The sequence below is a fragment of the Rattus norvegicus genome, chromosome 4, assembly GCF_021556685.1.
Source record: "Rattus norvegicus strain SHRSP/BbbUtx chromosome 4, alternate assembly SHRSP_T2T, whole genome shotgun sequence".
Lineage (NCBI taxonomy): Eukaryota > Metazoa > Chordata > Mammalia > Rodentia > Muridae > Rattus > Rattus norvegicus.
In genome coordinates, this window is record NC_141537.1 from 116094407 (window position 1) to 116107611 (window position 13205).

Sequence of the window (13205 nt, forward strand, 5' to 3'; positions counted from 1 at the left end):
GAGGCTTTATGGGCCAAGCAGATACCAGATTCTTACCCCGTCCCGAATGCTGATGGCCAGTGCTTATCTTCCTAGCCTGAGTCTAATGCAAGAAATGTTCTTTGTCACAGATGTTCATTCGTTACCAGGTCTGTTTCTCCAGAGAACCTTGACTGGTGTAGCCGCCAAGCACGACAGGGACTATTCCTCTCCTTCTCGTGATTTCCATCTCAGTTGAGCAGAGCCACAACCAGCCAGCTCACTGGTAGCATTGCCACTTCCGTGGATGCAGTGAAAGATGGATGGCAGAGGTAAGGCTGGGGACTGAGTAAAGGACAAAGGAGATTATCCCTGAGGACGGCAAGAGGTGGCTGATTTAGGATGCTCCTTAAATGCAAAGCTGGCTACATTTCCTGAGAAACTAGGCAGGGGGGTATGAGAGAAGATAGAGGGTCAAAGAGCCCAGCCTGGGCAGCTAAGAAGGAATTACTGTCTACCAAGATGGGAAGGCTGAAGAGCAGAAAGAGCAACAGCCCAGGCGAGCTACTGAGGTAGCCTTGGCTACTTAAGCTGGTGTTACATGCTACCTTGTGTTGTCATGAAGACACATTCTTGTCTTATTTCTGTGCAGACACCAGGCTGGCTAGTTCAGATCAGGAGCCATAAGTTCCTCCTTTAAACTGGCCACAGTGTCACTGCATTTTAGCCGATACAACTGTGCTGCAGGCTCATGGTATGGATCACCCACACTTCTGGTTGCTTGAAAGCCTAAGCAACCAAAGTAACAATCTAAAATAAAATATAAATATGGGGGAGGGGGAGAGATGGTTCCACTGTTGAAGGCACTTGCTGCCCTTGCAAAGGACCCAGGCTCAGGTCCCAGAATCGTCAAGCTCCTCACAATTGTTTGTAACTCTAACTCCAGGGAATACATAGTAGCCTCTTCTGGCTTTACAAACACATGCACGCGCGCGCGCACACACACACACACACACACACACACACACACACACACACACACACACACACCTTTAAAAGACAGAAATAAAAGTAAAGAGAAGAAAAGAGGGCTGGGGAAATGGCTCAATGATCAAAAGCACATGCTGCCTTGAAGACGACCTTGGTTCAGTTCCCCATACATACACTAGGTGGCTTGCAGCTACTTTTAACTCCAGTCCCAGCAATTTGATGCCCTCTTCTGGTCCCCACAGGAACTGCACTTAGGTTGTGCACATACAGACAAGCAGGGCACATACACAATAAATTGTACAAATTTTAAAGGAGAAGTGAAAAATCGGGAGTGTCATTTTCGTGCGTCTATGAACACCAACTCTATGTTAAAACAGAATCTAGAAACACCTAAAATACATTGCTGATAGTGCCTTGAAATGATACTTAGGCCAGAGTAGAGAACTGCTGTGAGGAACAGCCCTTCAGTGTTGAGTGTTCTGGATCCAAACACATAAAAATCCAGCTTAGTGCATGGCGATCTCTCTCCAGAGGACTTATCTCTTTCCTATCTTTTCCAAAATATAGTCAAGTCCTCCTACTTTTAAGATAAATCTGGAGTACTGTCTATACCGTGAGTCAGCAGATGTTTATTATCAGTCATTTCTGGTCAGTAGGCTCTTCTGGGACTACTTGATTTGCCACAGACAACACAAAATCAGCTAGTCACAGTCTAATATGACTGCATTTATGAAAGCTGAATCTAGCTGGTAGACCATAATTTCCTCAACCCTGGGCATCTGGCTTAAAGCTTTTCACCTTCCATTGCCAATCAGATGTTATTATCAATATTACAGTGACTCCCACATGACTGTGGCCAACTCTCAAACCTGTACACCCTTCCCCCCAGCAGGGTTTGCTAGCTGCTCTTGTCTCCTTCAGAGTATTTCTTCTGGGCCTCCGTCATATTCAATTCAACATCTTCCTACAACACTGGCTCCTTCCTCGAAAGGGAAGGCCTGTAAACTAGATTCCTCATAGTCTCCATGACTCCTCACACAGGAAAGCCCAGCGGCTCGAGTTGGTTTCCCCTTTATATTTACATGCATTCCATGAGCTTACTGAGCCTTGTAACTGTAAGAATAATTTATAAGCTGAACCTTCTCAAAGACAGATTTCCAGCCTCAAATCTCTCCCTGGAATCATACTTCTGAGGGCTTATTAAATGCCTCTAGCTGTAATACAATGCCTTAAACTTTTATTATCCAGAATTGAACTTCTGTTCTTAACCCACAGACTTTTTAATGGCGGCCCTGTCTTTTAAGCTTCTCAGTGCTCTGGAGTCTTCCTTGAGCCTTCCTTTTCTCTGTCTAAACCAATAAATTCTATAGAATTCACCTCAGGGCTATACTGACCAGACATATTAACCCCACTGCTACATCCTGGACATAGACATACTCCCCTCTCTCCTAGAAAACTGGTCTAGCCTCATATTTTATGTCTCTGGTTCCCTTTTCCTTCTTAAAGTCAGTTTTCAGCACATCAACTAGAAATCATTTCAAATTGCAAGCTATGCCGTATCAAACTTCACTCACAACAGACACCACCGTCTGCACCATCTCATGTCCCGTCCATTAAGATACAGCATTATTCCAGGTCTGTGTTCATTCATTTCCTCATCACTGAGACCAAATTACCTGAGAGGGTAAGGAAAGGGGGTGGGGGCGTTTCTTTGGGCTCATGGTTTGGGGAGATACAGAGATCACAGTGGAGAAGGCAAAGCCATAAAAACATCTCTCTGTCACAACGGCAGGACCAAGAGGCTTCTTGCTCACATCATGGTGGGCAAGGAAACAGAGCAAAGGGCATTCCCTATTAAACTGCCTTTTCCTTTTCTCCCTTCTGTAAATCTGAGGTTTCAGTCTGTGCGATAGCTCCACCCACCTGCAGGATGGATCCCTGCTCTCTAGTTAATTGTCCCTGGAACACACTCATAGGCAAACCCAGAGGTGTGATTCACTGATTCCCTTGATCCAATAGAGTTTGCAATACAAATTAGCCATCAGAATGTTCATTACTGAGTTGCTCTTCCTGTTTTTCTTGCCCTTATTTGATTCACTGAATCTCAGACTCACGGAGTCCCTCCCAATTCAGCCTCTTTACCCAGGCTATGTGATTCCCCTTGCCTAAAACATTCTTTCCTTAGATGGACATGGAGCTTGCTGTTCTCTGGGCTCATGCTCATTGAGTTCTACTTTCAACACCCTATTTAAACTGATAGAGCTCCCCAATTCCACCCCAGTGCTCCTCAGTAACACCCCAGTGCTCCCAGTAGCACCTCAGTGCCCCTCAATAATACCCATCCTCTTGTGCCACCCTCTTCCTGAAACATGAATTTGCTTCTAATGCACATTTCCCTGCCCTGTCAGATACCAGGGCAGCTGCCCTGTCTGCTTTAAACATCGCTTTATCCTTAGCACCCACAGTAGTGCCTGCATAGAGAAATCCATGGGCACAAATTTGAAAAGTTAATAGTTTATGTACTGGGTGAAATTTGTGAATGATAATATTTCTTTTGCTACCAGGACTTACAAAATCTGGCTAATAGTACACATGTGGGAATGCATGTTTATTTGGGGGCTTCTGTTGAGGTACCCAGCGCTGGGTTTGGAGGTCTTTTGAGTCCAAGTCTTATCAAATGACCACCTCACTGACTTAAGAAAGATACTTGAGGCTGTTGTGCCTCCGTCTTGTTTTAGCCTATGGTTTAAAAAATCATTGTAAACTACAAGATAGGGTTGTTACAAGAATGAAATGCTTAGAACTGGCTTGGCATATCGGAAGAAGCTGGTGAGGACTTGATGGCGTTATGAGTATGTTTGTGCAAGACTGAGGAATTTCCCTAGAAATACGGCTTTCTGTGGTATAACCAGGCATCCCAGGCCCACCATCCCATTTCTCAACACTGACATTCCTCTTTGTCTCTTTCTTCTTTTTATTTATTTTCTCTTGCTGAATGGGTTTTTTTGAAAGGTACCTTATATTCTTTTTTGAAACAAAGTCTGATGCGAATAAATAATACATACGCTCACATATTCTGCCGCACACATTATATATTACATTAATAGATGTGAACAAGCCAAATGCTTGATGAAGGAAGAGTAAACGAGCAGATTAACGCCCAAATATTCCTCCTCTAGTGGGGCTTAACTTCACTTCCCCAGATTCTTTATGCAAAACAGAGGCAGAAGGGAAAGATGAGGCAGAGCTAAGAAGACCTGAGCAACGCCATCATGAACATGCTCATCACCATCCAACCACTATAAGATTATGCAAATGAAAAACTAACACGGTTAAGGGCCACACAAATGCTGGTTGATGTTATTATAACAATCTGGTCTTATGATGCCCCAATGTTCCTGGGATAACAGAGATGTGCTAATGAAATGAGGCCACATATTTTTAGAAATACAATACGAAATGTGTGTCCACAAGTCTCCCCAAACCGCCTCCCATGTAATTAGCTTTTCCAGTGATTGCTTCATTGGTATTTTCCCCTTTCTGTGGCTCTTGTGAATACGTGAAATATGAAACAGGTCTCAGTGTTGTTTTCAACAAAAGGCTTCCGAGACTTTCCAGGTTGCAATGTCAACAGCTGAGCAGATTCTGCTCTGGAAAAACAACAGTAACTGCTGAAAACTATCTAAGAAAAAATGATTCTCTGGATAAATGGAGGTATGGTTATTCAAGAACTATCTTGGCAAAGAAAGTGAAAGACTGAGGCATTCCTCTGCCCTTCAGCTCAGCATGATGGGAGCTCATCTCCAGCTGGGTTAAGACAAGAGGATAGGGATGATGTCTCCCCATCTCTCAGTGCAGGAGTTTGCTGTCATCCAGGAGTAAGAAGGAGGTCACCAACATTTTTCATCCATGACCCTCCATGGTATCCTGTCCACTGTAGTCTCAAGATCAGGCTGGAACACATCATTGCAGACAAGATCAGCTGAGAGACATGAGAGTCCTTTCTTCCACACTCTTTGATCAGGAGCCTGCTGCCTAAAATATCATCACTCTAATCAATCAGATGCTTCAGCCTGGGAGAAATCAAGCCGTTCTTCCCTGTAGTTTGTCCTTTGAAACAAGACCTGACAGGTTATTTCATGCTATGAGAGGAGGCGGGACTAAGCTCAGTCCCTCCCCTTTGTAACTGGAAGATAAGTTTATGGTCCTTTCTAGTGCTTGCCTCAGTGTGGCTTCGTGACCCCTGGTATGTTGGTAGGCATGGCTAAGTATGTGCTGTAGGGCTTTTTACTATCTCCTGAAGACCCAAAACTCAGAATCCTTCATCTTGGATGGAAATTAAAGGCTTTCCCCTCAGCCCTCTACCATGCTGTACACAGTGGCTGTCTCTCTAATGAAGATCCTCTCTGGATTTTAAAGGAATGGTTTTCTATCATTTTAGACCACATAATGCTAGCTTTGGCTGTATCTCGCCATGTATCTCGCAATTGAAGGCCTAATCATGACCTCCATAGTAATGCCTCTCTGAAGCTCTCTAAAGGATCGTTCTCAGCCAGCTCCTTTCCTGAACCTACCTCTTATTAGTTTTAACACTCACAGTCACCATCCATAGATGGAAGTCATGTCTTGCTGGGCACAAGTGTCCTCATGACACTCTGCTTATGGGATGAGTGCTTGATGTCAGCTGGTGCAGTTCATGAAGGCTCAAGGCTAATACTTTACAGAGAAACTGAATCACCATGTAGAAAAAATGGAACAACGAATTTGTCCAGCGGTAGAGGCCTCCTTAAGAACTTTAAAGCTGTATTTAAAGAAACTGGATTTATTTGGAATAGAATGTTGATTTCAAGTCTATCAGTTCTACCAGAACAACACAAGCAGCAAATGCAACCACTGAATGGCTGTGAGTCTTACAGAGGGAGACAAGGCAAGAAATGGGTAGGAAAGCTCACCTGGAGCCAAACAAGGCCCATAGAGCATCTGCAAAAACAAAGTGCAGAAACCTGACTAGATGTAAATGGAGGATGACTTATTCCCTCACGACACTGCTGGAAATAGTTAGCAATCAGTTAATATTAGGGAAAACCACAAGGGTGTGCGATAGTAACCGGTGTGGGAAATTTAACACAAGAGTCAGGGAAAGAAAGGGTCTTGAGGAGGCTTCACCTTGTCAGTGCGAGGTGACTGTGTATGTCCAGGACTGAGCCCTCTGAGAGGAAATGGCCAAGACTTCACGTGGGGGAGGGAAATAGTTTAAAATAGCCAAGCTGAGTCAATTAACAAATGAACAAGCCCCCGTGTGAGGAAAGGGGAGACGGAAGGGTCGGTGTTAAGTATAACTGTAATTATATTATTTAAAATTTTCAACCAAAACGTATAAAAACATGAAAAATAAAGAAGTAGGTTTTTTCACACCATAAAAAAAAAGTACAGTATGAAAAGACTTTGAAAAGCCTGAAAATTGTATTTAGCAGGCAAGAACTTCAAAGCAGGCATTGAGAGAGATATGTTCAAAGAAAGTAACAGAAACCAAACTTAAAGAAGAAGACATGTGTCAAGTAAAGGGTAATAAGAAGAGATAGAAATTATAAGATAAAAATCAGTGAACATTTTTAAATCAGAATGGGAGAGGCATAGTAGTAGTTCTGAGTTGACTGAAAGGGGAATCGGCAACATTAAAGACTTCACTACAGATCATATCATTGAAAGAACATGAGGAGAGTGGAGAAATGACGACTCTTGATGTACCCTAATCACAACAGAGTAAAATTAATATGAGATAAATGGATAGAATTTGTATATTTTATGTATATATTAAGCAATATACTTTTCAGTAACCAGTGGGTTAAAAAAATCAAGAAATTGAAAAATGTTGAATTAAATAAAAATGAAAAAAGTATAGTAAAACATTTCAGAAAGCTAAATTGGTGACTACAAGGGAAATTTGTGCACATTAGTGCCTGTGTGCAGAAAAAAGATGGCTCTGTGTCAAGAGCCTAATCTGGCATTTTAAGACAACCAAAGGATAACCAAATTTGAAAAACATATGGGTAATTAGCATTCTAAATAGTGAGCAGCTGAACACTTTTCTGCAGTTGCCAGAAATGAGAACAAGGACATCAACTGTCTTCAAATACTACCCCTGTACCCGAAGTTATAGTCAGAAAACTTAGCCAGAAAAAGAACTGAAAGTCATTCATATGTCAAGGAAAGAGTATCTTTATTTTTCCAGATGATATGTTTTATACATAGAAAATCACAAACAGTGTGATCCCAAATCATGAAAACCACTTCACCTAGTTCTCAAGATACAAGGAATTAATTGTACATCAGTACCCCAGTAGTAAACAGTATGAATGTAAATGGAATTTTACCACTACAGTATACCTAAAGAGTAAAGGCCTTAGTAAAATCTTACTAAAATTGTAATCTTACTAGAAGAGTATTGGTGAGCATAGAGACTCATGCCTGCCCAAGATGCAGAAAATAATCCACAGATGTGGACCCATTTCTAAACAAGTCCTGTCTAGCACCCCATCTTAGGCTCAGGAAACACTGTAGAAGAGGGAGCAGAGAGTATATAAGAGCAGAGCAGGAAGACAGGGTACATGGCTATGAAACACCATTTCCTATACCTACACATCTCTTGTACTCATTACATCTTGTCAACTGTAGTTGTCTGCACTGTACACAAGACCAACTCTAGTAACACAAGTTAAGGAAGGGAAAGGGACTCACAGAGCACTTCACTTTACCTCTGAACTATTGGGATCTACAATGTTAGGAAGATGGGGGAATCACCATATTCAGTTGTAAGCTCATCAAGGCTCCAACAGGATAGTCTGTAGTCATGTTCAGACACACAGCCCTGGCTGATCATGCTGGGTCAAAAAGCAAACAAACATGGGTGTATGGGGGAGATTTGTATAGATCAAGGAAAGTGGACAGAAGTGGTGAGAAAGTGGAAGGTAAGAGTGGTCAGGATATAAGTTGTTTATGTGTGAAATTGTAGATAATAACAATAATAAAAACTCATGTTAAAAAAAACAAAAAGTGGGGCTGGGGAGCTGGCTCAGTCTTCAAACTGTTTGATGGGTGAATTTGAAGACCTGAGTTCACAACTTCAGCATCCATGTAAAAGCCATGCCTGTGGTCCACAAGTTGGGGAGGTGGAAGTAGAAGGAGTCCCTGAGCTTCCTGGCCAATCAGTTTAGATGACTCCGCAAGTTACAGATTCAGTGAGAGACCCTGTCGCAAAGAATAACCAGGTTGAGATTGACAAGGGAAGATACTTGATGTAGACCTCTGCCCTCTACATGCACACAGAGATGCATGTGCACACATGAACATATATACACACACTTGAAGTACAAAACATATGTGAAAGTTACAGAACATTTTTGAAAGAAATTAAGAATGACTTTCTAGATGCTAAGACATTCAAAGGCTGTATATCAGAAGACAAACTGGGAATAATCCACAAAGCTATTGACTAATCCAGTGCAGGTCTCACCCAACTCCCAACTTCCTTTTCCTTCCTTCCTTCTTTCCTTCTTTCCTTCCTTTCTTCCTCCCATTCTTCCTTTTATTTATTTATTTATTTATTTATTTATTTATTTATTTATTTACTTTTCATTAGTCGGTGAAGGAGAAGTTGGCAAGCTGTTCCTAACAATCATAAAATCACAAGAGATCCAAGCAAGCCAGATCACTTTTAACAAACAGGAAGAACTATGATCTCCAGTTTAAAACCTCAGTGCAGAGCCACAGTACTGAAGACACTATGGCAGCAGAGAGGGACAGACACATAGATCAACATGATAAGACAGAGAGTCTGGACTAGAGAGACAGCTCAGAGGCTGATGTACTTTCTGGACAAGGCCGAAGATCACAGGTCATGCCCCTCATAATGCCAGGTGGACAGAGTGGCAACTGCACCTGCCGCCTAGGAAGGCAGAAATAGGCTGTCTTGAGAGCAAACTGTCTAGGAAAAGTTATTGGCAAGCTCTGGGTTTCTCTGAGAGGCCCTATCAATGAATGAGCTGGACAAGGAATCAAGGATGATTCTCAATGTCAACTTCAGGCTTCCACATGCAATCACACACATGTGCACACAGACATGCAAACGTATATACATAAATGTATACCACACAAACATATAAGTGGGGAAAAACCTGAGTATCTAGAAATAAACTATTAAATATACATAGCAATTACTATATCTAATAACATTAGAATAATTTCAGCAGAGAAATTTTCTTCTTAACCCATGGTGTTGGCTGTTGGACAGCTGGATGTCAACATGTGAAAAAAGAAAGTGGGACTCAAATAAGACCCCAGATAAACTGTTTAGAAGAAAATTGGCTTAGATTGATCATGGGTTTGGAGTTGTCCTTCTTTTCTATAGCACTTAAAGCCTAAGAAACCAAACCAAAAACAAAGATCCAGCCTTGTATTCTCTTAAGCTCTCTTTAGGATGCTCCGAAGAAAGTGAAAAGGTGGCCCACAGAACAGGGAAAATGATTTGAAAGTGGTATAGTTAAGACTAATCTATTCAGAATATATAAATAAAAGTAATCACAGAATAAACAAAGGACCTTCAAACTCACAGCATAAGAACAAGACACCATGTTGAGGGAGCGAAAAGCTCCTACACATTTTTTTCGAGGATTATGCACAAACAGTCAATAAGCTCACTAAGAGACACTTAGCATTATTGCTTACTAAGAAAATGAAAATTATGTGGAGATTGCACTTCATACCCAGCATGTGGACTGTAATTTTTAAGACAGAGACTAGACTCATGAGAAGGGGTGGGGCGAAGATGGAGTCCAGGGGTAAGACTGTGACCACTGGAGAACACGCCAGCAGTTTTGTTCAAGTGTCAGATGTAAACCAGCTAATGGCCCATGTCTCCATTCCTACACACCAAGGAAAGGAGACTCCAAGAAGGAGGTGTGCACACAAAGTCATCCACAGCACTGCTTACCTGGTGGTAAGTGTTAATGGGAGAAATAACAGAAGGCAGCCTGGGGATGAGACGTGCTCAGGTGATAGACTGTCTTCCTAGAATTCACAAAACCCTAGACTAGATCTCCAGCACTGCGTGAGGGAGGTGTGGTGGTGCATGCCTGTAGTCCCAGAGAAAATCAGGGGTTCAAGGACATCCTCTCCAACTTAGCCATAATGTTACTAAACGTGTGAGTATCGACCTTCCTGGAGAGAAGCAGAGAATTCAGTATTGGAATCCATTATTAGATTTATTAGCTCAGCAACATATTGAGTGATACACACACACACACACACACACACACACAAAATGTGTGTTGTGCGAATGCTAAAAGAGAGATGTTTAAGCAGGCAAGTGTTTCAGGACCTTTGTGGTCACTTATGTCATTAAAGCACCGATGAAGACATGCATTATCTCTTTTAATACTCCAACCACCCCCAGGGAAAGCACCATTAATGCTATTTCACAGCCATACGTTTTATAGCTGGGAAAAGCACGGTGGTAATAAATCGTCTGAGTTATGCAGTACCTATCTGGAGTTCCAATGGCAGCTCAAGTGCTCCTTCCTCTAGTGTCTGCGTCCTCTCTGTATTTCTTCTTCCATATGAGCTGCTGTTAAGAAAGCAAGAGCATGGTGAGTCCTACCTTCGAGAAATAGATGTGGCCTCCGAAAGAGAAGGCTCACGCCAGTCTTGGCACTGAACTCAGATTGGGTCTGCTTGTTTATCAGGTGTGAAATTGATTTTTAATGCTGGTAAGCACACAAGCGTGCTCCTCGTTAGAACCAGATTTTCTCCCTCTTAACTTTTTATGACTTCAAGAAGCCTGAGCACAGGCAGCCACTTGCCTTCCCGTGCTTGTTCCTCCACTTGTATACACGTGTGTGACTCAGTGACAGTTTCATGTGTCAACCTGACTGCATACTGGGTCTCACAGATACCCGGTTCAACATTATTTCTGATTTTATTTGAGAGAATGTCCTAGACTGAGGGACTGAATAGAGGAGATATTCATTCCCATGTAGGCTTCAGACAATCCACTGAGCTCCAGGTTGGGCAAATAAAGTGGAGTTTGATTTTGTCCTCCATAAAGACCCCTTATAGTATGTGTGCATGTGTGTGTGTGTGTGTGTGTGTGTGTGTGTGTGTAGAAGCACAAGTGCTTGTGTGTGTGCACATTGTATGTGTATTATGTATTTGCTTTTTCTAGGTTATATACATATGTACGTGAGCATTAGGATTATCTTGGGGAACAGAGCTGATTGGATAAGCATGGATAAAGATGGATCTACTAGACTGGCTCCCATGATAGAATCAGAGCAGCCCAGCAATAACTGCCTCACCAGAGAGAGGCCAGAAACTCAGTAGGTGCACACTCCACAAGGCTGGGTATCGCATGGTCTTCCTCCAGTGCTGAAGGTCCATAGGAGTCTGGAAAGGCACCGGTCATGATTCCACATTTGAATCAGGAGCCTCTAGTTCTGAGATCAGCAAAGTCATCAGCAGTGGCAGCAAATGGGGAAAACTCACAAGCCAGCAGGAAAGAAAACAAAAAACAGCAATAAAAACCTTTCCTTCTACCAGGTCCTTTTCTCTGAGTGCTATCGAAAGGTGCTGCCCACGTTTAGCATTAATATAGTGTTTTCCCACATCAATCAATGCCATTGATTGCACCCAAGGACAAACCCCCAGGCCAACGTGGTGTAGACCATGCTTCACTGGGGCTCGCTTCTCAGGTGACTCTAGGTTGTATTAAGGTGACAATTAAAATTAACCGTCACGATACACAAATAGGATGTTCTATGGAGATAAATCTATGCATTTATTACACACACACATAATATTTGTTTTATGTATCAGCTCCATTGAATTAGCTACCACCCTGCTCCAGCCTCCTTACAAGACCAGCACATACTGGAAATCTTAGAACTATTAGGAGCCTTGTGTCACTTCGCAATACTAAATGGAGTGGGCTGAAGGTGACTCATTTAGGCTTTGGTTTTCAATTCCAAATGGAGCAGTGTCCCTATATAGTGATTCCCCAGATATCCTTGCATTTTAAAATAACCAGCACTACAAACACTTGCATACTTTCCTCAGAAGTCAGCTAAGGAAACGTAGGTAGGTGACAAGATGCTATCTGAATAAACAAATTTTTTCTGAGAGTATGCATTTTCAGAGGGCTGTACAGTTTAGAATAGCACATAATGAATTAGCAATTCATATCAGTCTGTTAGCATAACATTGATTGTACATGGAATAGGGGAGAAATAGGGCCTGAAAAGTAGCCTGGGGGTGTGGCTTAGTTGGCAGAGTGCTTGCCTGCCACACATGAAGTTGGCCCCAGCTCTGCACACCGGAGGCATGGAGTCATACACCTGCAACCCATGCACTGGGGAGGTGAAGGCAGAAGGATCAGAATTTCAAGATCATTCATCAAACATATACTAATTTCAAAGCTATCCTGGGCTATGTGAGACCTTTTTCTCAGAAAACCAACAAAGGTTCTGTACAGATGTAGTCAGGAAGAACCTAGTTTTCACCTGTTTACTTCATAGACCTTCTAACTGTTCTCAAATTCTTTACTAATGTCTGCATTCCAGAGGCTACTGGATCCTCCAAGTAGTCATACTCTCAGGGTTTCTCAGAGAGTTCTAGAGGTTTGCTCATAAAGTACACACACACACAGTTAACACTTCAATAATTTACACTTTAAGGGATTGAGATAATAAATTGTAGGTAATACTTCAAATATTGAGCAAGGGTCTAACTGATACAAAATAAGGCTGCCTGAAGATCAATAAGTATGACTTTTGGAAAATTCAGTCAATTTTTCGAAAAGGAAATGGGTCCATTTTATACAACCTTGCAAGTATGGTATGAATTTTCCATTTGTTATAGGTAAATACACTTAAAAATTAAAGTCTGGCCTCTGCACCACCTCTCAGAGAGACCTCTACTCCTAGCAGTACAGAGCACACTGGCCAGGACAGCGAAAACAGACTCAGGAGCTGTGCATCAGGAGGGGAAGAAGGCAAGGATAGCCTACAAGTACTGGAGTCCAAAGAACAAGCAGCTAAATATATCTGCATAGAGGATGGCCAACAGAAAAAGGAAGAAAAGCAGCAAGTTGCAAACAAGAAGGAGTCAGACTAACTAACTTGCCTTGGAGGCTGGTAAAAGCCAAGAGAAGGTGGTAGGTTCTCCTGTGGAGATCACCCGCCTTGTTCTGGGAGCTGGTGCACAGC